The 26,564-nt window shown below is 47.5% G+C and overlaps 1 pseudogene across 1 annotated transcript in view; it reads right to left on the minus strand.

The window, feature by feature from the left end:
- Positions 1-26,024, minus strand: part of LOC310922285 (STING ER exit protein-like) — a 33,545-nt pseudogene extending 7,521 nt beyond the window's left edge. Inside the window, exons 1-6 of the transcript XR_014592768.1 lie at positions 25,883-26,024; positions 25,588-25,705; positions 25,403-25,444; positions 25,154-25,292; positions 24,140-24,229; positions 23,925-24,017 (exon numbers count right to left, since the gene is read on the minus strand). The product of XR_014592768.1 is annotated as an STING ER exit protein-like (transcript). The remainder of the gene's footprint in view (positions 1-23,924; positions 24,018-24,139; positions 24,230-25,153; positions 25,293-25,402; positions 25,445-25,587; positions 25,706-25,882) is intronic.
- Between the last annotated feature and the right edge of the window lie 540 nt (positions 26,025-26,564).

Genomic DNA, 26,564 nt, shown 5'->3' on the forward strand with positions numbered 1-26,564 from the left:
AAGACCCAATTCAGGCATTAATAATATATTTCCCATCCATATGTTGGTATTTCTTTTAATTACTATGTTTTTTATAATGGATGCTTCAAACTTTTTCCCTTCTGCAGTCACTATGTCTGAGATTTTTTTACTTACTTTACATCCTATGGGGCTTTTAATGATACATGTTTTCTCTGTTTTAAGATCAACCAAAAATTGGAATACCTCCTCTTTAGGACCTATTTTTAAAGTCACTAAAGGCTTTATAAAATATTCATCCCTTGAAAACCAAACTCTTTGTTTTTCTTTTAGATGTAACTGTCGGCGTTTGGTTTTCTCCCTTCTTTCTGTCTTCAAAACTCCAATCGAGACAATTTTGGATTCTAACTAGGCTTCCTGTCTCAAAGAGAAAGTCATTCATTACAGATGTAAGAACAGAATCTGTTTCATGGATTAATTCTTCTAAGGCAGAGGGGAGAAAAACAGGACTCCACGCCGAGCCCTCCAAGAACGAGGGGGTGTGAGCCGCTTGTGTTATAACATAAGCAGGTGAGGACAGGGCTGCGGGGAAAGTGGACGACGGTGGAGTGTTACCCCAGCCTTTTAGAGGGGCAACACGTTGTGACGTGAAAGTGGACCTTGACAGAGGACAGCAGGCAGCAGCTTGGTGAATCATGGAAAGCTCTTTATTATCTGACTCCAATAGGCTTATATACATTTTGTACAGAGGGCCAAGATTGGCCCAAGGAGGTTACAACCTCCTGACTCCATTGGTCAATATGACCATCAGTCAAGTTCTCTCTCAGAGAACAAGAATGCAAAACATAGAGATAATTTCTAAGAATACAACATTGTTTACTTGAAGCAGCGTGAGAAGCTGCTGCAAAGACTCAAACACTTGAAAGCAAGAAATTCAGGGATGACATCTCACCCTTTTTACCTTTAAAAAAAGAAAAAAGGAAAAAAGAAAATGAACTACAGTTCAATTTCTGTTCCCATGGGAGGACCAGTGGTTCCTCCTCTGTTGACCTTCATTTGGTCACGGTTTCTTGCTTTTCACATTGCAGGGTTAGAGAAATTCTGTGGCACCTGTAAAGTGCTCCATGGCATGCAAAGCCTTTGCCAATTAAATTTGCAGGGTTTCACCCTGCGTTCCCCGTTTTTGTTTTTGAAGAACCAGGCCTCTGTGGCACAACAAAAGGTGCCTCAGCAAATGGAACAAGCAACATTGCTGACTCCCTTTAAATTGAACAACCCATCTGTGTGCCATGTCGACCACAGAAGTTGAATCCGTGACTAAATGAAAAAGTTTCTGGGAAAACTGTGGAAATGCCATGACAGCAGCCCCAAACAACCAAATGGGCTGCCCATCCTCAGGGGCTTCCAAAACTTGCCCTCAAAATCATCCTTCCAAGGAACACTGGCCTATCTCATCCTCCCAAATCATCTGTAAAGACAGTGGGCCCTTGCACTAAATTTCTGAATATTTTTGGGCCGCAAAAGAAATCCAAAGGATTCTTGCCACTCGCAACAGCTCATGGCTCCAGAGCATTTGGCAGAAAAACACTGCTTGCAAAGCTCCAAATTCCTCCCATAATACTGAGAGTATGAATTTTACAAAAATCTGCACCCATCAAATTCACAAGCATTGTTGCCTGCATTATCAATCGAGCAATGAGCTCATACAAAAATGATTGATTGCCATTTTTGCGGCTGAAATCGAGCAATAATTAGCTCAAACAAAAAAAATATTTTCATTGTTTGTTTTTTCAAACAATATTTTGCCGCCTTGTGGCAGATGGTGCAAAAATGATCCATTCCAGAACATGCAAGGAATTGGACATTCATCAGCCAGTGATACCTGCAGGATACAAATGAATCACAGAAAACAATCATTCAGATTCAGAATTGAGGATTGGCTTTTTTGGAGGACTTATAAAAACCTCCAGTCCCCAGAGTTCTGTTTCGATGCAGAACACAGGAACGTCCCAGGACTGGTTGAAATTTCCAGATGATCCTGGTCCATCAGCTCCCAAACAAGTCACGAAGCGCGATGAATGGATCTTGAAAGACAGTCCATTCCAGCTGCCAAACAGCAAAGGAGAAAATCGCAATGTCCGTTCCAAATTGTTCCAGGACAGTCTTTGATCAGAGCAACAGTCCAGTGAAATCCAGGCAGCTCAATACTTCAGAGCAACTGCCTTCTCACCACCGACTCTTTGTCCTGTGAACAGAAAACTCAAACACAAATTAAACAATTTAGGTCCCTTCAGGGACACTGACAGGGAGAGGTGGGTATGGGATTGGACTTTCCCCACAAACCTCCATCGGCTGTGGGGACTGGGAAGACTCTTCTGTCCGAGCACACTTCCTCTTTGCACCCCACTGCCCTTTTGACAGAGGCTGGCCTTTCACATGGCTTGCCTGGCAAACATCTGACATGTGATTTGGCCGTCCACACCTTCCACAAAGAAACAAGGGAGTGATTCCTCTTTTTTGCACTCTCTTTCTTTGTTTCTTGTTGGCCTTAGCATTAGTCTTGCTGGCCTGAGCATTAGATGAGGCATCATGCACCTCTGAATCCTGTCCTGTGTGTTTCACAGAGACAGGGGTGAGAACTTGTCTCACTGCACCTGCAGAACTGGGGAATCCATCCCTGCCCTGCAGGGGGCGCCGTGCTGACTCACGGCCGCTCACAGCATCAGCCTCGGCTGGGACATCACCCGAGACTGGGGGGGATCCGGCATCCCGGGACCCTCTGCAACGGGGGAACAGCCGCTTGTGACCGCGCTGTTCCTTTAAAATTGACAGATCGGCCGCAGCTGCCTCCACAGGCGCGGGGGGAGTGCCCCGATCGGCAGGGAGGGGCGTGTCCCTCGGCGCCGCTTTCGGACCGGCAGCTGCTGCCCGACCCGGCACGGGAGGAGACCGCAGCGCTGCAGGAGGCGTGTCCTGCTTGCCAAGCGCTGCCCCCACAGGCGCGGGGGGAGTGCCCCGATCGGCACGGGGAGGGGCGGGGGGGCTGGGAGGCTGTCCCGGCCCTGCATTCACAGCCGTGGCTGTGACTCTGATGCCGCCCGGCTGCACCGCGTGGCGCAGGGCTGGCCCGCCCTTTCTGACCGGCGGCACCGGCCGCTGCGGGGGAGTTTTCTCCCGCCCCGGGGCCGTGGGGGGTGGCCCTGGGCTGGTCCCTTCACTCCTTGGGGCCGCCCCATCCCGTGGGGGCTGGGCAGGCTGCATTGCCCGCCCCGGGCTGGCCCCACCGCTTTTCGGGGCCGTCCCGCCCCTCACGGAACACCTTATTGACATTCCACAGTGCGGACAGTCCGCAAAAACCACCCCTCCCCCCCGATCCAAGAGCGCTCCCGGCGCTTCCAAGGCCAGGAAAACATGGGGGGGGAGGGAAGTGGGGGGGGCGATTTTTCCCCTCTGCCGCCGCTTTTTCCGCAGCGGCTCGGGACTGGGAGGGGGGGCCGATCCCGAGGGGCTTTCACAAGCCCCGAGTTTTTCCACACTCCATCGCCGATGAGGCGTGGGTGCGAAAGGGTTCTGCTCTGCAGAAGACCCCGTGCCCGCCTCAGCAGCTGTGCTGAGTGCAGGCAGGCTTCCCGCCAGGCTGCTGCGAGGAAGGAGAGTCGGCTGTCCCACCTGTCTCTGTGGAGCCGGGACAGGAGAAATGACTCCATTGTCTTCCCTGGCACCCAGCCCGATGGGGCTGGAGCTGTCCTCAGAGCTGGAAGGCTGTACTTTAGGCAGCACTTTCTCCAGCCTGCTCCAGGTGGCTATCAGTTTCAAAAGTTTCACACTGCGATTTGCAAAGAAAACCTGGAGCAGATAGTCGCCCAAATACTTCCACTCTGCTGTAGAAAAAACTTCTTCAAGGCTGCAAAAAAACCCATGAGTTCTAGCATAATATAACAATTTCTGGAGAGCATCTCCAGGAAAGGAGACTTCTCTCCGCAGGACCTCAAGGCAAAGGTCCACCATGAGGGTTTCCTCATCTGAGGAGGGTTTAGAGATCATTATCTCTTACCACGATTGCCTCAGGCAGAGCAGCTCAGTCTCTCACTGGGCAGACAGGTCCACCGACGTGCAGTTCTCTCACAGTCAGAGGTCACCGGTGTGACCTGTTCTCCCACATCAGGAGTCCGATCAGACACGGACAGTGTCCAGATGTGCCGTTCAGACACAAAGGGTCAGCAGATGTGACCCAGCTGCAGTCCAGACACGGAGGGGTCACCACTTGTGATGGGAGACCCCTGTTCCCACACGTTCGGGGTCACCACTTGTTACCCCAGCCCTTTAGAGGGGCAACACGTTGTGACGTGGGAGTGGACCTTGACAGAGGACAGCAGGCAGCAGCTTGGTGAATCATGGAAAGCTCTTTATTATCTGACTCCAATAGGCTTATATACATTTTGTACAGAGGGCCAAGATTGGCCCAAGGAGGTTACAACCTCCTGACTCCATTGGTCAATATGACCATCAGTCAAGTTCTCTCTCAGAGAACAAGAATGCAAAACATAGAGATAATTTCTAAGAATACAACATTGTTTACATGAAGCAGCGTGAGAAGCTGCTGCAAAGACTCAAACACTTGAAAGCAAGAAATTCAGGGACAACAGTGGAGTGGTCGGAGTCAATGGGACCCTTGGTGTGGCAGGCGGAGCGGCTGCGGTCAGGGCAGCCAAGGCTGGGTGAGACCGAGCTCTCGGTGGGTTTAGGGCTGACGCGGGGCCGAGGGGAACGGGAGCACAGGCGGCGGCGCCAGTTGCGGGCAGGGGCAGGGGCGGGCAGGCAGCAGCACAGGGGCTAACGCTTCAAAGAGACCCCAATCCTCCTCCTCCCCCTCCCATTCCGCTTCCCGCGTTTCTGTCATTGCAAACAACCTTCTTGAACCTGAATTCTTCATTAATTCCTTCGCAGTTCCCCCTCTTTCCATTCAGACATTTTAACCCTTTCAACAATTCACTTCTTTAACACAAATAAATTCCACAACAAGCACACCTTCTCTTCAGCTGTACTTACTTCCACTTACACAAAGACAACACAAAAAGATTAGTACCCTTTTTTTAAAACAAAAATTTGTTAGTTTTTACTCATAGGTATTTGACTAACCCCCAGATGTTCTTGGATTATCACACTTTTCAAGCCTTTAATATTTCTCAACCTGGCAGCCTTTTCCAAAGCCCAGGTGTCTTGGACCTTACACCTGCAAGCCTTTTTTGTGTTTTTATCCTCAATCTGGCAAAAAACCAAAAATACCTATATTTGGCCAAACCCTAAATGCTCTTGGGTCTTACGTAACCCTTTTAATTCAGCAGCAAGTCTAAGTGTCCTTTGCTCTCTTCCTTTAAGGGGTCCAACCCCTTTTCCTGGGACCCCATCCCAGACCAGGGGGTTCAAACGTTTCCCCCACCCCCCCCCCCCAGTATCCCGTTTTCCCAGTGGATTGTATAGGAAAACTATCGGCTCCCTTCCTGAGGGGTCCAAACCCCTCCCTGGGACCGTCCCAGCCACCCAGGGTTTTTTACAACCCCTCTTTGCTCTGGGACCCTGTCCCAATCACCCGGGGGTCACATTCACACTTTTTGTCTTTCGCTTCACCTCTGTGCTGGCCGTTTCCCTTGTGAGATAACAAACAGCATGAGAAGCCACACCACACTCGCTTCACCAGTCTGGGGTACCCAGCCAGTGTCCCATTCACACACCACACAGACCCCCTTTAACCCGCTCCCCTGAAAAATACTTACCAATCATTTTCTTTCTCAGGTTCTTCGTGCACGAGGTTTTAATGGAGCAAAACATACTGCAGTTTTAGGGAGCCTTTTCCCTTTTTCTTACTTGCTTTTTTCTTTCTCCTTGCTTGTCTCTTTGGATGTTTACCTGCAATCCCCAATTCTCACCAGGAAAAACAAAGTTTTGGGCCACCAAAAACCCAGGCGGGGCGCCTCCATTGCTCTGGATTTCCTGGGGTTTCAGGGACGAGGTATATCCCGGCAAGAGCCCCCAAATTGTGAAAAACGAGGTTCACTTTTTAGTAAATTTTAAGGAATATGTTTAATAAAATAATTAAGACAATTAGGAGATTAAAAAAACCAAGTGTGGCCGGCCGGGTGACTCGGCATTCAGCCAAGTCCACACCTTGCTGTCTCAGGGATACTCGTTAAATACCCTTCCCGTTATATCGATATATGAATATTCATAAAATTCCATAAACTAGTTTCTATATTCCAGGAACTGTTTTGCATGGCCCCTCCTTGGGTCCGCCTTTTTAGAGCATGCGTGTTTCGTGGCTGTGTCCTTTTTATCGCTTCCAGTTTGAGCCTTGGTCCGTGTTTTCTGCAGGTGGTAGATGCTGATAGTTGGTGTATCAGTAGCAGAGTCTTCTTTACATGTTCACTGGATGTTATCCCAACCAAACAGACAGTTTAAGCATACTTACATCAACTACTCCCATTATATCTAATCTTATTTTACCAATAGCAGAAATAAACTTATATCCTTACTATCTTATTAATCATATAGCACACATCTTGCGAAAAGCCAATTTTATAATACACACATATAACATCTATTTATTCCAATATTCTTACAAGCTCGCAAACAGCTGATAGAAGCAGAACAAAGCAGACAGCCACAGATAAATTCTCCAAATAATCCTTCCTTCTTTCCTGATTCCTCTGTGCCTGAACTGGAGGGGCTTAGCGAGCCCTCCCGACAGAAACAGGACTCCGGGACAGACCATACCAGCACAGGACCCCTGGGTCTCCCACAGCACCGCGTGGTGGAGGACAATGGCGGACACCATGTGCTTACTCCCTCCCCCCACAATCCCTTCTCCTCCCTAATCCCCGCCCCTACCCCATATCCCCTACCCAATCCATTCATGTCTTTGGCTGCCCCACCCCACCCTTCCTCCCACTGCCTCCCCCTCCCTCCGAGCTACCACGGGGATGGGGGCGGGTCCTCTGAAGCCTCCAGCCCCAGTGGGGACGGGAGGGGAGCGGCTCCCAGCCAGCAGCCCCGGCAGGGGGGAGCTCCCCTCGTGGCAAGGGGACATGAGCAGCCACCCCTGGGACCTCAGAACGGGAGCGAGGGGGAGCTGCCCCTTGCCAGACCCCAGGGGGTGGGAGAGGAGATACCTCCTGCTTCCCTGGGCACTGAAAGAGCAGCAGAAATTCTAAGAACTCAGACAAATGTTGACGAAGGCATACTCTCTGTGGCACCTGTTGTTTATCTTGGTAGGAGAAACGCCAGGAGAACTTATCAGCCGTTATCCTATCAAGATAAAAAGGAGATTTGCAAAATACAGAGAGAATTTGGAAGATCCAGTGAAATTTTAAAGGCATGATGAGGGCAACTTTTAGTTCAAATGAGATGGTTCCCAGTGAAATAAAAGACTTATTCAGATGCCTGTTAACTCCCTCAGAATATGATCTGTGGGAAAGCAAGTGGAAAAGGGCATTGTCAACACTATTACAGGAGATTCACCAAACTCCTGGTGAAGCGAAAGATGATGGTAATGATATTACACATGATCATCTGTGTGGTGGAAGTGATTTGCACTGTCCAGAAAAGAAAACTCAACTATTATCCAAGTCAATTTTAGATAAGATCTGTAATATTGCAGAAAAAACGTTTTATCAGTTACCAACAATTGAAGTTAAGGGTAGCTATGTTAACATTACACAGTCTCCTTCAGAGAATTTCTTGCAGTTTGTGGACCGTCTGAGAACACAAGTGGAAAGACAAGTGCAAGACCTGGTGGTGCAGGCAGAATTGATCAAAGAGATGGCTCAGAGGAATGCTAATGAGACATGTCATAGAATTATCCTCAGCCTTCCCCTGGAGGCATCTCCTAGCCTCACACGGATGATAGAAGCCTGTACCAAGAAAGCAGAACTGTTCAGTGCACCTGAAAGGAATCCAGGACCTGAAAGGAATCCAGGACTGGCACACCCACAGTCAGCGGCAGCTGCGGTATGAGGAAAAAGAAGGCAACCAATGTCACCAGAACAGCTGCAGCACATCATCTGCCTCCATTGCAAAAAGCCAGGACACTTCGCCAGAGCCTGCCCACAGAACCAGAAACAGAAGTTCAGCAAACAAAAAAACTGAGCTTACAGCGTGAACCCGCCTTTAAAACAACAACGCGCAAAGATATAAATATTGTGGGGCCCATACTAGAGAACGCCTCTCTCTTAACAAAAAAGGGAGAGGACAGGACACACGGTGTGGGCAAACAGAAAAATAAAAATGTCAAATGCTCAATTAACAAGGTTTGGCAGCCGCGAGGCAAATTTAGGCTCGTGACTACCAAAGGTTTTCATTTCAGGTCTACTGATTGGACAGTCATTACAGTGGATCGGTCAGACATCTCACAGGACCTGACGGTTTACCACATGGGACTGGACAGTGAGTATTTTGTTATTGGGGAGACAGCACACACACCCTTAGAGATTGAGGTGGCTCCTATGACCATTAAGGGAAAGATAAGATGCCTCATGCTGTTGGCATGCTGCATGCACCCACCATTCTACCTGGTAGAGGGGCAAATTCTTGCCCAGGCCATTCCTGTTCCAGCAGAGATCATTGCAGATGGAAAATCACCGGAAGTCTACTGGACAGAGGTGGTGGGAGAGAATAAACCCTCTATGGCATGCAACATAGCCTGTGGCTCAGAGCGCCTCCATGTGGAGAGAGTGCTGGACACAGAGATCGATGTAACTGTGATACCTGAGGCCCTGTGACCATCCCATTGGGAATTGCAACCTGTATCGGGAAAACTTCAGGGCATAGGAGGAATTACAATGGCAAAAATTTCAAAAAGTATCATGCAAATTGAAGGACCCGACAGAAGATTGGCAAGTGTCTGTCCTTTCATTGCAGATTATAAGGACCCCCTGTGGGGGAGAGACACCATGTCCCAGTGGGGAGTCCAATTGGTCATTCCTAAGACACCCCAGGATTTTTGAAAATAGCCACTGTGAAGCGCCCTACCCAAAAGTTATTGTGGTTGGATAATACCCCAAGATGGGTAGCACAGTGGCCATTGAGTGAAGAGAAGCTCAAGGCGCTTGAGGAGCTCGTGGAGGAGCAATTGGCTCAAGGACACATAGAAGAGACAACAAACCCTTGGAATTCCCCAGTCTTTGTAATAAGGAAACCGGGGAAGGACAAGTGGAGGTTGTGCCATAATCTCCGGGAAATAAACAAAATTATAGAGGACATGGGACCACTCCAACCGGAGATGCCTACTCCAAAAATGCTTCCTCGAGATTGACAATTGGTTGTCCTAGATATCAAGGACTGCTTCTTCCAAATTCCATTACACCCAGAAGATGCCCCATGATTTGCATTCTCCGTTCCCACCATTAATCAAGAAGCCCCAATGAAGTGCTATCACTGGAGAGTTTTGCCGCAAGGTCTTAAATAGAGCCCTTTTATATGCCAACAGTACGTAGCCTCACTGCTGTCTCTGGTATGCGCCGAGAAAAATGACACCATCATCCTTCACTACATGGATGATGTGCTTGTGTGTGCCCCCAATGACTCTATACTCCAACACACGCTTGACCTAGTGGTCAAAGGTTTTAACCTCTGCTGGATTTCAATTGCAGGAAGATAAGGTTCAAAGGATGCCACCTTGGAAGTACCTGGGCTTGGAAATCACTGCAAGGACCATTGTCCCGCAGAAATTGGAAATTCAGTGCAATCTCAAAACCCTAGCAGATCTTCACTCCTTGTGTGAGTCTTTGAATTGGGTAAGACCCTGGCTAGGCCTCACAAATGAGGATCGACCCCCCTTTTTCAATTTATTGAAGGGAGAGCTGGTTTCTCCCAGGGAACTGACCCCAGAGGCAAAGACGGCAATCGAAAAGGTACAGAAGGCCTTGTCAGAGAGGCAGGCTCATCGGTGTGAGCCAAACGTGCCTTTGTTCTAGGAAAGCTGCCACATTTGCACCGTTTGATATTCTAATGGATTGAGGGGCAGAGAGATTCACTCTTGATCATAGAGTGGGTTTTCCTCTCTCACCAAAGATCCAAGACCATCACTGAGCCACAAGAGTTGATAGCTCAGCTGATTCGGAAGTCCAGGGTGAGATTGTGCGAACTGGCGGGTTGTGACTTTGCATGTATTCACCTCCTGGTCAAACTTTCTGAGGAGGGAAGGAACTCTCCTGTGAGATTGACCAAAGAGATGTTTGAGCATTTGCTCCAGGGCAATGCCAGTCTCCAGTTATCTCTGGACAGCTACAGGGGACAAATATCAGTCCATGCCCCATCTCACAAGTTGTTCAATGAGGAATTCCATCTCATTCCTCGTGAGGAGTCGGAGACCACTCAAGGCTCTCACACTGTTCACGGACGCATCTGGGGCTTCTCACAAGTCGGTGATGACTTGGAGAAACCCACAGACTCAGCATTGGGAAGCTGATGTTGAGTTTGTGGAGGGATCCCCCCAAGTGGCTTAACTGGCCGCAGTGGTAAGAGCCTTTGAGAAGTTCTCAGAACCAATTAATTTGGTAACAGACTCTGCCTATGTAGCGAGGATAGTGTCCAGAGCGGAGCAGGCCGTGCTCAAAGAAATAGAGAATGAACATCTCTTCAGGTTACTTTCAAGGCTAATTTATTTAATCTTTCTTAAAGAGCATCCGTTCTATGTGATGCATGTAAGGTCACACACTGATTTGCCAGGTGAAATTGCAGAGGGGAATCATCATGCAGACTCCCTTGCTGCACCAGTTGAAAAAGCATGTCTCCCTGACGTCTTCCAACTCTTGGGTTTTATGTTTCTCTCACCTGAGATTCCAAGGCTGGTGGTTCGTGTGGGTCCAAGGGAGTGTTTTTCCCTCTCCGACCTCTGAAGGTTTTGAGTCTGACTCTGGGCTCGGTGCGAGAATGATGTGGAGTCTCAAGGTCTTGGTTTTCTTGGTTTCTCACGTTTTTTATTAATTCTTATCTTACAAGTTCTGTGTCCAGCCAAGATGTTCACAGCAGCTCGGACATGATGTGACTCCCCCCATGATGGGAGATCACTCTGCTTTTATTCAGATAACTACGTACTTATTATTTACAATTCTGTGCCAATGCCTATCACCTATACTAACAGGGTCATTTCTACTTTGACCCAATCCACTGAAACTACTTTGTGCCCACGTCACTGCAGAAGATGGATGCCAAAGGAAAAGAAGAACTCACGGCACCACCCTAAAATCTCCATCTTGTCCCTTTGCACCTACATTCTAAAAATCCCAAAACTACAAACTCTTATACCTAGTGATAACTACACTACTCTCAGTAACACATTTGTGACTTGCAATTCTTCTCTGTGTTGGATGTTTTTCACATGGACCAAAATCAAAGACTGTGTCTTCCTGGGCTCTGTGCCAAGCAAACCCCCCTGCACAGACCCCAGACCCTCTTTCTCGGGTCCCAGGCCTCTCTACCGAGGTCTGTGACCATCCAGGGCACCCAGAGGGATGCCCTGGACTCCAACACCAACAGGCAAAGTTGAGTCACCAACAATATAATCAAAATGTGCCAGGTCTGATTCGTCAGTTTCAGCTAACACGGAGTCAGGCTTGAGCCATTGTGGCCACCTGTACCAACTGCCAGCTCCAGGCCATAGCATTGATTTGCATGGGGGTTAACCCTCAGGGCCTTGGCAGTTGTGAAGTGTGGCAGACAGACATCACACACATTCCTAGTTTTGGTCGCCTCAAATATGTTCATGTAAGCATTGACACATATTCAGGCACACTGTATGCCTCTGCCCATACAGGAGAAAAGTCTGTGCATGCCAAGCAGCACCTAGTGCAAGCTTTTTCAGTGTTTGGGATCCCAAAAGAAATCAAAACTGATAACGGCCCAGTGTATGTGTCCAAGGAGTTCCTGGAATTTATCCAGCAGTGGGGAGGGGAACGTAAAAATGGCATCCCTCACTCCCCTACAGGTCAAGCTGTGGTTGAGCGTGCACACTAGACGCTCAAGCAGGTCTTGGCTAGACAGAGCAGTTCAACTGTGTGGATGTCTGTTGGGGAAGATGAATCAGGGAAACCTGATAAATATGATTGTTTAGCAAAAGATTCTGAAAATATGAAACCTATAATCGAAATAGAAATGGAAGCTTACTTTGAGTTGTAGGATACCGAGTCTTAGTTACTATATAACCTGAAGACTATAGCCTAGCCAGCTGAAGGAGAATCCCTTTTGATTGAACAATACCTTTCTGCTGGCTAAGAGATCCAAAGGCCAATGTAGCAAAACAGAAAAGTCTAAAGAGTAGTCTTTAGAGTTTAAAATATAACACAGTATGGTAATGTAGTAGTTCTTATAGGCTGTATGTAGATTCTATAGGATTTTGTGTCTTGTATTGATTGGTCACTGTAAATTAGAATATTCATCACAAAAAGAGATATAATGTATGTAACAAGGTCCTCGCTCTCTTTCTGCCCTCTTTTCTCCTTTCTGGGTCTCTTGCTTGCTCTCTTCCCCCTACTCTTAGCTCTCTTTTCCCCCTACTCTCTTAGCTCTCTAGCTCTCTTACCTCTGCTCTCTTACCTCTGCTCTCTTCCCCCTGCACTCTGACCCCTGCTACCTTGCTCTCTTGCTCCCCTCTTCTCAGCTCTTACCCTCTTGCTCTTTCTCCCTCTCTCTTTGGGACTTCCCTTCAGCCGAGGCTGGTGGCTGAAGGCAAGGCCCTTTCTACCCACGACCCTTGCAATAAAACCACGTATTCTAGAATATCTCAGGTCAGCAGAGTTCCTTGACCCTGTAATCCACGGATGATCCTACAGATGTCTCCGCAGCAGAAGCTCTGCAAAGCCATGTTTACCATCAATTTTCTGAACTGTTCATTTGAGTCCACCAGTGGTACATCATTTTAACAGTGGCAATCAGTTCAAATTGTCTCAGCATCCACCAGTCTCGATTAGGGACCCAGAGACTTGGGAAACCACAGGTCCCTATGAGCTCGTGACCTGAGGTCATGGCTATGCATGTGTGGCTACTCCCTCAGGCCCTCGGTGGATTCCCCAGAAGTGGGTGAAACCTTTTGTCCCCAAAAATCCAGCTCCAGCGGAAGGGGATGAGAGGCAAGTAGCCGTTGCTTCAAAGAGAAGACGCCGCCGGATGGAGGAAAAAGAATCTTCCTAGGTGTGGATTCCTTCTGGCAGAAACAGAAACTTTTAACATATTTTAAAATGTTTGTTTTTCCCTTTTAGAGAAAATCTACCTCACACTCAACCCTATGATAAACCTCATCCAAGTTGTCACCTTGTTAATGCTAAGCAGTCTGGTAACGGCATGGATCGTTCCTCAGCCGCGTCAAAACGTTTGGGTGACCCTGGCACAGACACTTCAGCAGGAAAACATATGTTTGTCCACTGCAGCAGCAAAGAATCCTATATCCACGTGTCTGATGGGAATTCCATTGCAGGCTGGAGAATTTCCAGCAGGTTTGGACACTGTCCTGGATTGCAGTGTAGCATGTACACAAAGTATTTATTCTATCACCATCTTCATGAACTGTTGAAACCAGGTGGGCTAGTGTTTTCCCAAGCCCCTGCCTTTGGGGTGTCTTCTGCTAATGGCCCATTAACGCCTGGCCCATGACTCACAGGTAACCCCCTCCAGGAGTTACCTCTGTTTAATGGGCCATCAAGGACCCACTTCACAACTCCTCATCCCATTGTGAGATGCTCTGCCCAGGGGGAGGAGCCAAGCATTCTCACCTGGATATAAGCTGGTATGTGGGACAGTGCAAGCAGCACTTACCCACTGGATTCCCAGAGGACCAGAGCTACCAGACCTTTCTACAGGATCACTGCTTCAGGAAGAGCACTTCACCTGGACTGCTTCCACCATCCTGCTCAGGTTGTATTCTGACTCTGTCAGTGATCCTTTGTGTTATTGCATTTATTTTATTTTAATTTTACCTTTTTACCTTTCTTCTTATTAAATTATATCTCTGACTTGGAGCCTCTCATTCGTTTTGCTTTCAAACCACAACAGATACATATAGGTCCAACGAAATCCCAGAATCACACATCCCTCGACCACACAAAGAGCATCAGCGGCAAGCTGTGGTGATCATGAACCCCTTAGAGGAGTGGTTGTGAAGTTTGCCCAATATTGCTCAGGAACCCCAAGAGTTAGAGTTATTGGGTTCTTCCCCTGTGTCATACTGCATACATTTCTCTGTTGTCCCAAAACCTTATAGCACTGACAAGTACCACAATATAAGACAATATCATGGGGAGTTTACTGCAAAAAGGTGGTGTCATAATATAAGCCATATTGCAGCTGACAACCCATCTCACTGAAGTCCCAAAAGCCTCCCTAAGGGATTGTTCTTGATTTGTGGGGATCGGGCATGGGCAGGGATTCGGTCTCGACTTTTAGGAGGGCCATGTACCATAGGGCGGTTGTCTGTATTGACACCCAACCAAACTTTAATTGGTGAATGGACTCACAAAAACAAATTGGCAAACAAAATTCAAAAGAGGAGTGCTGACAATTTGGACCCAAATTGTAATTCAGAAATTTTTCATTGGGCCAAGTCAAAAAGAGTTGCTGTGTCCCTGTTTCTTCCGTGGGTCACAGCTGCCAAAGCTCTAGGTGAATTGGGCCATCTAGAGTGCTGGGTGGTCAAACAGGCAAACTTGATGTCCACTGCCATCAGCTCTCTCCTAGAAGACAAGGAAATTACCAGACAGGCCACACTGCAAAACTGTGCTGCTATCAATTTCCTCTTGTTACTGCATGGACATGAATGCCAGGAATTTGAAGGACTCTGTTGCATGAACCTGACCTCTAAAGCTCCAAACATCCATGCTGCCCTTCGAAGCATGAACAGCTTGATCGGACAAGTGAAACAAGAATCTGAGGACTGGGTCAAAGAACTGTTCAAGGGCTGGGGATTCACAGGATAGTGGACTTCTATAGTTAAAACAATTTTTTTATTTCTTGTTATTCTTTTCCTTGTAACAATTGCATTCAGGATCCTACGTTGTTTGGTTTTCAAGGCTATCAATGGTCTCGTACCTTCTACCTCAGAAATCAACCACATAGGGTTGGCAAACCTAAAGCAGTCTGGCTTCCCCACCAGTTGTAAGTGGTGGGAAAACCCAAATCCCGTGTCAAAATGAACCTAATGTCTTTCTTGTAACTTTGTTAAACAAAAAAGGGGGAATTGTTGTATTTCTCTGGGGAATGGTTTTTCCCCCCTCTAGCTAGGGAAACCAAGATAAAAAATGGGAGGACTGGACAGAGACAATGCAGATCCGATCAGTGTGATTAAAACTGCGCAACTCCTTTATTTCAACAGAAATGGCATCTTTTATACATTTCTATTTAGTTTACTTTTTTTGGATAGCTCAGTCATTGGCACGCAGCAAGGGAAAGAATGCAAACATACATTATTTTACTTACAGTTAAGGTGGCTTAACGTGCTTATTAACTACTTCACTCAGTGACCTTCAAATCCTAATACTTTTCTCAAACACTTTAATAGCTATTTCTAACTGCGCCACAACTTAAAGGAATTTTAGCTGCGTCATGGCTTCAAGGCCTTAACAAGGCCTCAGATCAGGCCCCAGCCAGGCCTCAAGTCAGGGCAGTTCAAAGTTCTGATATAAATCATGACCTCCTGCCCTGAGGAGATTAGCAACATATCCCCCTTTTTCTTTTTGAACTTCCCAGACCGAGTCAAAGACGTGACTAATTGCATTTCGCATACACTTCAACACACAAGGCGCTACTATTAATACAACTATGATAATGATAAACAAAATGGTCTCCTTTTCCAGTTTTTTTCTAAGAATTCTTAACTTAAAATAACTTAAAATAATTTAAAATAACTTCTGTCAAATAATTATACAAACTAATAAATTCACACACTCTAAAACTAATTTTGACCAGGTTCAGAAGGTTCAGGATTGTCTGATGGTGTTCTAGGTAGATCGTTGTCCTCTTGATTGTCCTCTTGATTGTTTTCACTGCCCGATGGTATTCTTGCCGAAGGACACGCATGAGTAAATCGACTCGGCACCCAAACAAGACCAGCTTTTGTGCATACACACATATATCCACGACTATTAAACAACACTTGACTTGGTCCTTGCTATTCACCCGTCTGCATATTTTTATAGTAAACATAAAGTCCTGGAATTGCCTGCGGCCTTCCCTCTTTTACTGCGTGATGGTGTATCATGACTGCAGGTTCCTCCCGACCTTCTGCTAAACATAAATAATCTAAAGTAAACAATACTTTTGACAATCTACTAACCATGTCAGTGTCATCGGTCTGCTTTTGTTTTGCAAGGTATTCTTTCAGGGTGCAATTTGCTTTTTCAACAATAGCTTGACCTGTGGGAGAATGAGGGATCTTTGTGGTATGTTTCACTCCCCATTTCTGCATGAACTTAGCAATTTGTTGTCTGACATAGGCTGGACCATTGTCGGTCTTGATTTTTACAGGCACACCTATGACTGCAAAACAAGCAGACAGATGCCTCTCTACATGCAAACTTTTTCCCCCTGGCTGTGCTGTTGCCCAAATAAATTTTGAATGCGTATCAACAGTGACATGGACGTATTTCAATCTCCCAAACTCTGGGACATGAGTTACGTCCATCTGTCACAACTCTAAAGCTTTCAGTCCCTTTGGGTTTGTGCCCAGCCCCAGTCCGGGCCCGTGATGACTGCATTGAGGGCAGGCACGCACAATTCCTTGTGCATCACTCAAAGGAATCTGAAATTGTCGGTGCAAGGCTCGTGCATTTTGATGAAATGTCTCATGGCTGTTGTGAGCCTTTTCAAACTTGTTTTCGGGAGGAGCATGGACGACACCTCTGACTGCAGCATCAGCTCGTGCGTTGCCTTTTCCCAAGCTTCTGTTGCATTGATGACTCCGAATGTGCATCACACAGAAGACATGATGACGTTGCTTCAGCACATTTCTCAGCTGCAGGAACAGTTCTCCAAGATGTTGATTCTGGGTTTGCCTGAGGAGTGCATCCTCGATTCTCTGCACAACTCCAACCACGTACAAAGAATCGGACACAACATTGAGTGGTTTCTTGTTCCAGGTCTGCAAAGCCCAACAGACAGCTTTTAATTCAAGGGTTTGCAGCGTATCTCCTGCTTCACCCTTAATTACATGTTGCAGCCATTCTCCTTTTTGCTGCCAGACACACGCGGCCTTTTTCATTTTTCGGCCAGCATCTGTGAACACTGTTCTGCCTTCCACTGGTTTCAGTGAACACAAAGGCCTCTCCAACCAACGGTGTTGCGTGATCAGATGCCACATTGGTCCCTTTGGCTGTCTGTTGTGAACCACACCTGCAAATCCCAACAATGCTTCTTGCAATGCAACTGCGTGCCTCAACAACCATTTCAAGTCTTCATCTCTTGCGGGAATGCTGATGTCTGCTGGTTCTCTCCCGTCTATTTCAACAATTCTGTCTCTGCCTTTCTTTATCAAGGCAGCAAAAGCGTCTGTCTTGCTCATGACATGACACTTTGGCTGCACAGGCAGAAACACCCACTCAATAACAATTGCTGTAGAATCAGAGACTATTTTTTGGTCAGAGTCAAATTTTTGTTCAGATTTTTGTTCAGAGCGGTTCTCCCTCTTTTTCTTTTGCCATTGAAAGACAATGGCAAGCGGACAAGCTTCAGCGTTGGACAGAAAAAGCGACAACGGAAGAAGTTCCACACGACGTGCACTCCAACCACGTTGAAGCTTTTCTGACACCGTCAGCAAAGCTTTCCGTTGCTCAGGGGTACAAAATCTCAAACTGTCAGCATCACTGCCATGAAGCCATGGCAGAAATGGTTGCAAGTCATCATTGGTGATGCTAACAATGGTTCTAACCCATTGTAGGTCACTAAAAAGTTTCTGAGCATCATGTAAGGTGGAAATGTTGTCATGTAAAGTGATCTTTTGGGGACGAATTTGTGCATCTGTGATCAGCCATTCTAGATATTTTTAAGGAGCTGATCGCAGTATTTTTTTAGGCGCAACTTTCAGTCCCTGATGCTCTAATTGTGAAATCAACCAGTTAATTTTTGTCTTCGACAATGGGCACTTTGACGCAATTAAGATGTTGTCCATGTAATGGTAGATCAATATGTCAGAGAGTTGCTGACGAATTGGTCGCAAAGCCTACTCAACAAACAACTGACACATGCATGGAGAATTTCACATTCTTTGCAGCAAAACGACTCATTCATATCTTTTTGTTGGAGCCATTCGATTTGTGGACGAAACTGTGAAGGCAAAACGTTGAGTGTCCTGTGAGTGGAGCGGAATGGTAAAGAAACAGTCTTTTAAATCGATGACAACAATGCTCTATCTCTGTGGAATCATGGTTGGTGCTGGCAGGCCTGGTTGCAAGGCACCCATGGCCTGCATCTGCGCGTTCACTTTCCGCAAGTCATGCAGCAGTCTCCACTTGCTTGACTTCTTTGGGATGACGAAAATTGGAGTGTTCTATGGACTAACAGATTGTCGAACGTGTCCTGCATCAAATTGTTCCTGGATCAGCTTTTCTGCAATTTGCAGCTTTGTGTCAGTCATGGGCCACTGCTCGACCTATACAGGGTTGTCAAGTCAACCAGGTGATCTTCAGGATGGGTGGCTGCTCTGCAGTGGCCACTAAGAAAAATGCGGGTCCGTGGTCAACACCAAGCCAAGCTGGGACAGTACGTCTCTGCCCAACAGTCCTCGAATCTTGGCATGCAAGGGCAGGACGTACGGTCGTGCCACAATGACTTGACCATCCTCGAAAGTGATGCAAATGGAATCCATGCTGATTGAAGGAATCCTCATTCTGCCCACTCCGATGATGTGGTTGGTCAGAGCTTGCAAAGGCCAGTCAGAAGGCCAATACAGTTGATTCAGAATCGAAACGTCTGATCCCGTGTCAAGAAGAAGCTGTCGCTGAAATTGTTCAGCACTACACTGTAAAATCACAGTTCTGACTGGACGATTATTCAAATCCACAGTAAAAAAGACTTCATGGCCAGTGGACCCAAAACCTCCATCCAGTCTCTCTTTTTGGTGTGGCTCCCTTGGTTGTCGGCGATGTGGCAAAAAGCTTTCAAGAGCCACAATCTGAGCTATTCTGCTGCCCTTTGGAATGGTCACAGGTGGTTGCAGGGCATAAGTTAGAATCTGAACCTGGCCAGTAAAGTCCGCATCAATGAGTCCTGGAATGACAATCACTCCTCGTTTGCTCGTGGAGGATCTGCCAAGAAGCAAACCTCCCACAAGAGACTTGACACTATACAATGGGCCACAAACATTGGTGGAAATCAGGGTAACTTCTTTGTCTTTTAGAGTAACTTCTTTAGCTGTTTTCACATTCACACTGAGACTCTCCAAGTGGCAGGTTTGTTTTTAACTAAATATCCATCACTGGCGTCTTTTGGGACAAGGCATCGACTTGTATCTTCGCGCAGTGCCGCGACGTGCTGTTCATGGAGTTTCCCGATTTTTTGCAAGCTTCGGTGGCATGACTGTCAGTGTTGCACCTTTGGCACCACACAGGCTTTTGGCATGACTGCTTGACATGACCTGACTCACCACACTGGAAGCAAGTCATGTTGTGTAGCCTGTTGCTGCGTGAAGATTTGTCCTTAGATTTACTTTTTGTCAAAGCAGCAGCAAGGATATGGCCTTGCTGTTTGATGGCATCATGCATGGTCGCCATGAAAGCTGCATTCTGGCTATTTTGTTCTGCCCGAGTTGCTCTCACAAGCATCTCATCAACAGGACTTCCTTGGGGAAGTGTGGCTAGAATGGTTCTGGTGTGTGAGTTGGCGTCAAAAGCCAAGGTACGAAACAGTTTATCTTGCACTTCTTCTGTCAAATCTGGAGCATCTTTCAAAGCTGCTGCCAACCTATCAATAAACTGAGACTATGATTCACTTGGGCCTTGTTTGATGGAGGCATAGGGTAATGCCTTTTTCTTGTCTGGAATCAGCAGTATAGCTTTAAATACCAGTGATTGCGATAGTTGATGCATCTCGACAGGATAGGTGAGCTGAACAGCAGATGATGCATATGTACCATGCCCAGTTAACATGTCGGGCTGGATGACATACAATGGATCTCCCACTGTTTGATGTTTGCTGGCTTCTTTTGAAGCCAGACGCTTCTATTCTCGCTCAAAGATGAGAAGCTGTGATGGTGTGAGAAGCAATGAAGCAATGTTTAAACAGTCAGATGGACAAAGCAGATCAGCAGTGTATATGTACTGTAAAATGTTTCTTGCTGCCTCTGATCTGAGTCCATAATTTGTTATAGTGTCTTTTGCTTTTTGTAATATTTTCTAATCGTAAGGCTGCCATGGTGCAGTGTTATTCTCAATTATCACACGGCAGGAAAGGGCACCAGCTGCATCTCAGTTCTCATCCATGACTGCTGCTCTCGCTGCTGCAGCCTTGTGTTCTGCAATTGGGTTACTTGAAAACGCTGGCACTGGAATGTCGCCCCTGACTTTCTTGCTTTCGAGTGTTTGAACCTTTGCAGCCTGATTCTCACGCTGCTTCATGTAAACAATATGTATTCTTAGAATTTATCAGTATGTTTTGCATAGTTGTTCTCTGAGAGAGAATTTGACTGATGGTCATAGTGACCAATGGAGTCAGGAGGCTGTAACCTCCTTGGGCCAATCTGGGCCCTCTGTACAAAATGTAGATAAGTAGAATTGGAGTCAGATAATAAAGAGCCTTCCACGTTTGACCCTGCTGCTGCCTGCTGTCCTCTGTGAGGGTCCACCCACATCGCAACGTGTTGCCCCTCCAAGGGCAGGGGTAACACTGGAACATCAGAAACTGATGGAATTCCTGCTGAAGGAATGGATTGAGGACTTGTAAATGTTTGTTGTTCTTGTCTGTTGGACATTTGAATAAGTTTGGAAACTATTTGCTGCAATTCTGATGAATGTTGTTTGTTTTGTGGGGCAGTGACACATTGTGGCTGTTGTTGTGATTGCCGTCTGTCACGGGCTGCAAAAGCTGATACTTGATTGTTGTCCACGGCTTCTGAGTCTGAATCAGAATCAGAGGGCAGTGGGTGCCAAGCTGGTTCAAAGCTGTGCGGCTGCGCTGGTATTTCATTCATTGCAGCCGCTTCTGCTGCCATTGCCATGCGAGCCGTTGTTGCCAGGCGATGCAATGCTGGCTCTCCCCCCGCGGGGGACGGGAACTGCGCTGTCTCACCAGGCACCGCTGCGCGCCGAGGAATGACGTCGATTTCTGGGTCGCTATGCGCCCGTGCGCGCTGACAGTAAACCGGCTCCACCTGCTGCGCCACGTCATTTCGGTCTCCGCCTCTCGTTCTGCTCTGAACTCCGCCTCGGCTCTGTGTCACTTGGCTCTGCCCATCCCCGCCCTCAGCTCCACATGAATCTCCGCCTGTCTTCATGCCCACTGAGTGAAGCGACTGTAACACTTCCGTTTCGCTCTCAGTCTGTGTCGGAGGCAGAGGAGACAAGTCCTCTGCCTGGGTCACCTGATCAAGGACATCCTGGGGGGTAGGGCTGACTGATGCGCTCAAACCACGGATCGGCCGATTACAGAGACCAAGAATTTTCGCGGTTTTGGGCTTTTGTGGCGGGGGGGCTCTGATTTTTTTTGTGCTGCCCCCTTGAAAGCCTCAGTTGCTGCTGTGGCCGTTTTTTTCTCTGCCGAGACAATTTGCAAGGTATGGAACACCTTTTCCCACATTACACCAAGCTCCTGTGCAATCTTCCCTTCTTTCCCTCTGGATATCACTGTGCTCCAGAGTAAATCACCGATCTCTCTCCATTCGGTAGTACTAAACATCAGGGAAGGTTTTTGCAACTGTCCTTTCTTTCTCGCCCATAGGGCCAACTGCTCTAGTTTGCATTCTTTAAATTTTTCACCTCTCTTTGAGAGAATATTGTAAAGCAGCCGCACCGCAGCACCCAAATCAATATCCATATCTCTTAGTCTTTCTTTTTTTTCTCGATGCGGTTTACCTTCGTCCACGGGGTGGCGCTGACGCGACAACCACCGCGGCTCCAGTCTCCCTGTTCTGTCCCGCTCAGCCTGTCCCAGCTCGGTCTTGTCCTGGTCCGCACTGACCGCACTGCTTTCACGTTGATTCCGAGGCAGATCCAAGCACAGAGTCTTCAAGGGAGTCCACACACGTTCAGGCTAGGACTCCTGAGTCCATATGCGTTTAGGCTAGAATCGTCTGGAGGACTCATATGCGTTTAGGCTAGAATCCTCCAGGAACTCTTTATGAATTTAAACCGGGGCTCCCGCTGCACATCTAGACGCTTTCAAAAAGCAGCAAAATTTTGTCGCGATAAAAAAAAATCCATCTAAGTAAAAATCCATCTAAGTAAAGGTTGTCCCTGTGATCCGGGCACCAAATATAGCTAGGGAAACCAAGATAAAAAATGGGAGGACTGGACAGAGACAATGCAGATCCGATCAGTGTGATTAAAACTGCGCAACTCCTTTATTTCAACAGAAATGGCGTCTTTTATACATTTCTATTTAGTTTACTTTTTGGATAGCTCAGTCATTGGCACGCAGCAAGGGAAAGAATGCAAACATACATTATTTTACTTACAGTTAAGGTGGCTTAACATGTGCTTATTAACTACTTCACTCAGTGACCTTCAAATCCTAATACTTTTCTCAAACACTTTAATAGCTATTTCTAACTGCGCCACAACTTAAAGGAATTTTAGCTGTGTCATGGCTTCAAGGCCTTAACAAGGCCTCAGGTCAAGCCCCAGCCAGGCCTCAAGTCAGGGTAGTTCAAAGTTCTGATATAAATCATGACCTCCTGCCCTGAGGAGATTAGCAACACCCCCCGGGTCCCCTGGAGTCTGTGACCATATGGTCTGACCCTTCCTTCCCTTCTTGACTTCATTGGCTGAGGTCCAGCTATCTTTTTCCTGTGCAGTAGACTATATAATGCCCTGTTCTTCCTCGTTCTCCCTCTCTCCCTCTGGATCCCTTCGGGAATAAACGCCTTGGAATAACCCGGGGAAGAGCCTCTTTTGATATCTTTTGTCTTGTCCCTGGTATATTCTCTCCAAAGCCTCTCAAAGACTGGACTAGCCAAAGACCCCCAGGAGGCGGGCAGAGGGTAAATATATCACGTCTCCTCGCCTTTATTGTCAGCTCTTTATTAGCAGAGTACACCGGGCCCCGAGGCGTAGGTCGCTCTCAGGGACAAGAAGTAGCATGATGCTATACCTTCAGTACTCCAATTAAGTTTCCTCTTCTTGTCTGACCAATGCAAACTTTTCAGTTCCAAAACCAGGAGCAAGAGTAGCTCAAGTGCTTTGCTGACATACAAAACGAGGATCATCTTTGATATTGTAAAAAGCTCAAGACCAACTGCCCAAGAGACAATTTCATACTTTCTATCCTCAGGTGGAAGCTGCACAATTCCTCCCCCTTTCCATCTACTACCCTCCTGTCACAGGAGGTAAGATCAGTTATGACATTCTTGCCATTTATTCTTCATGTGCCCCTTGCAGTAGCAGCTGAGCTGCAGATCCTCTGCAAGAGCCTTGCTGTGCCCTGATGCCTCATGGCAATGACCTGCTCTGCTAAGCAAGCATGAGAGCACAGGCTGGCAAAGCCATGGCCTGATTTCTCCTTCCCTTGTTCCTTGTCCAACAGGTCACAGAAAGCCTCCCTGCAAGTACTCTGCTGGCTGCTCTTCAGTTAGCTCTCCAGGCAATGGCATGCAATTTTAAGTTCAGGGGGACTAGAAGAACATCTCTATAAAACTTGTAAAGGAAATCTCATCCTCACAAAGCTGCAAGTTGCCCGTGACTATATCAGGACCTCTCTATACTTGCAGTCGGATCTGCAAGATAGCTTTTGTGTATAAAGCCAACACAGAGCTTTGTGTCCAGCACCAAAGAAAAACTCACCAACTCTTGTAGCCTTTTCTTGCTCATGCCTTTGCATTCCAGCTGTTTCTTAATCACTTTTGCATTCTGTGCATACGAGTCTGCAATCTCCCTCTGAAATACACACGTCACTTTGCAACAGCAAACCCCAGAGTAACATCTCGTCCAAACAGTGAGACCATTGCTGGCTCTGCCCAGCTCAGATGTAGCTGCCACTAAGGGTATCCAAAACTCACTGCTTCAATCTCCTCCTCCTCTTCATCAATTGTGGAGACTGTGACAGAACTGAACTTGCCCATAGCTTTGGTCCGTTTGGTCATCATCACCTGGGTGAAAAACGAGAATATTTTGTTAAACCTTGGCAGCAGTTGTGCCAGTAGGGATTGCTTCCTCTTTCCAAAGCTTTTAAGGCTTCTTATGCAAGCCATCAAGATTACCTGAACTCTGTGAGTGGCAAAGGGGAATTATGCTCAGTGATTTCTGGGCTTAGAGGTATTATTACAAGAAGCAAGCTCACTGGTATACAGTAGATGAGCCAGACTTTGAGAATCACTGTGCAGACTACCAACCTGACCTACTTACAATTGGAAACTTTCTGTTAACTGAGCCTAAATATCAGGCACAGTCTAGATTTTAGAGTTTATTTTACTCTCCTTTAGTGCAAGGACTCCAAGCTGCAGTGACCGCTGTAGCAATATATCTGAATAACTTAAGCCATTTCCTGTACCAGCCAAACTGTTTGTAGATAAGAAGACACCTGCAGTCTTGTTTTTCAGAATTCTCAAGGATTCATCAAGGCTACAGGAACAACAACAGGTCTAAAAATAATGAGCAAGAGCCTGGGAAAGTGTCTACAAGAAATGCAAAACTCAGAAGACACACAGCGTGGTGATGGACACTTGACCAATTAGGTGCCCTGAAGGATGTGTGCCTGTCTGATGGACAAATGACTTAGCCAATTGAGAGACTCCTGTATGTGTGAACAGTAGTGCTAGAAACTATAACTGTGGCTTTATGTAAACAATAAATGGCTTCTGTTGGAATCATATTGATTTTTGTGTTTCAGTAGCCCATTTTCCCCCTGCAACCTCTGTCAAGGAAAACTTAAAGGAGAGACATGGACAAGACACCAAATTGAGTTATTGTTCAGAGGTCGTTTCCTTTTTCTTTTTTCTCCCCTCTGCCCTCATCATTATTTTATACACAACATCTTTAGAAAAGCAAAGATAACCTTCTCTAAAGCAAATCACCTTTTTAGGAGGTTCTTGTTTCTGAGTATATATGTTTGTTTTCCCAAAACCCTGGCCAAATTTGACCACAGCATCATCAGTAATGAACATCACAGGAGCATTTTTCTGTTGGTGTTGATAAAAGAGCAGCAGTGCACACCAGGAAACAGAAATATGCACAGCTGAGAGGAAACCCAGATTCTGGATTCCTATGGTTTCCTCATAAAAAGATTCTAAAAGTCACTCAAAAGACTAAAAAAGGTCACTCACTTGCCACACTTCTTCCTGAACTGCCGCTCTATGCCTTCGGGTCTGGGGACAGAGGCAGTGCTTGAGCAGAGCACACGGACACAGGGTCTCCGTGCCTGGCTGGTGGCTCCCAGCTGGGCAGGGAGGGCAGCCCCTTCCCCGGGCCTGGGGCTCAGAGGGACGGGGGATGCAGAGGCCAAGCCCACCTGCACAGGAAGACGCTCTCCTCCTTCTCGGCGTTGCAGAACTTATGGGCGTGCTTGGCCGCGTCCATCACGAGGCCGCGGTCCCGCGGCCGCATCGGCAGCTTCTCCAGCTGGCAATCTGCGGGGAGCGGCGAGGCCGGGCTGGCGGCGGGGCCGGGCGGGCACCCCCGCCGGGATCCCCGAATCCGCAACCTCCCTCCGCACCCCGCATCCCGAACCTGCACCCACACCCCGCCGCCGCCTTCTCGGGCCCTCTGCGCCGCCGGGCCGCGGCCTACCCCTGCCCTCGGCTCACCGAGCACCAGCACCATCTGCCCGCACAGGCAGTAGTAGACATGCAGCGGCTTCTCCCCATCATCGTACTCCTCGCGGTCGCAGGTATTGGAGCACACGACAGACCGCGACACTACCTTGGGCATGGCGGCGGCGGGCTCGGAGCCGCCTGGCCCGGCCCCCGTGCGCCCGGCCCCGCCCGCCGGGGCGGCTCCGCGGGGCTCCCGGCTCTCCTGTGCCCCAAAAGGCCGGACACTGGACAAGGCTCTTCTTGTCAAGCACCCAGAGCTCACACGGTTCTTACTGCACAGGCTGGTATAGCGGGAAAGATCCGGAACGGCAGATTCGCAATGCGGCCATGATAACAATGTTAACTTTCTTTCACTGGATTTTCTCCCGTGTCTTTCTTCAGCCGCCTCCCCACACAGCTGGATTATATGAAATTACAAGTGAAGATAAACTCGAGAAACAGAGCCCAGCCAGCCTGCTTTACATGACAGCGGAGAGATTCTTTATTCCCAAAAGCTGTTAAAGAAACGTAGAAAATAGCTTATTTTTCCCTTGGAAAACACTCTCAGGGGAAGCAGAAAACGCGGTGTAGCAGGTTGTGCTGGTTTTGACAGCAATGGAGTTAATTTTCTTCACAGTAGCTGGTATGGGGCTGTGGTTTGGATTTGTGCTGGAAGCAGTGCTGATAATTCAGA

Source organism: Zosterops lateralis (assembly GCF_965231275.1).
Source record: "Zosterops lateralis genome assembly, chromosome: W".
Taxonomy (NCBI): domain Eukaryota; kingdom Metazoa; phylum Chordata; class Aves; order Passeriformes; family Zosteropidae; genus Zosterops; species Zosterops lateralis.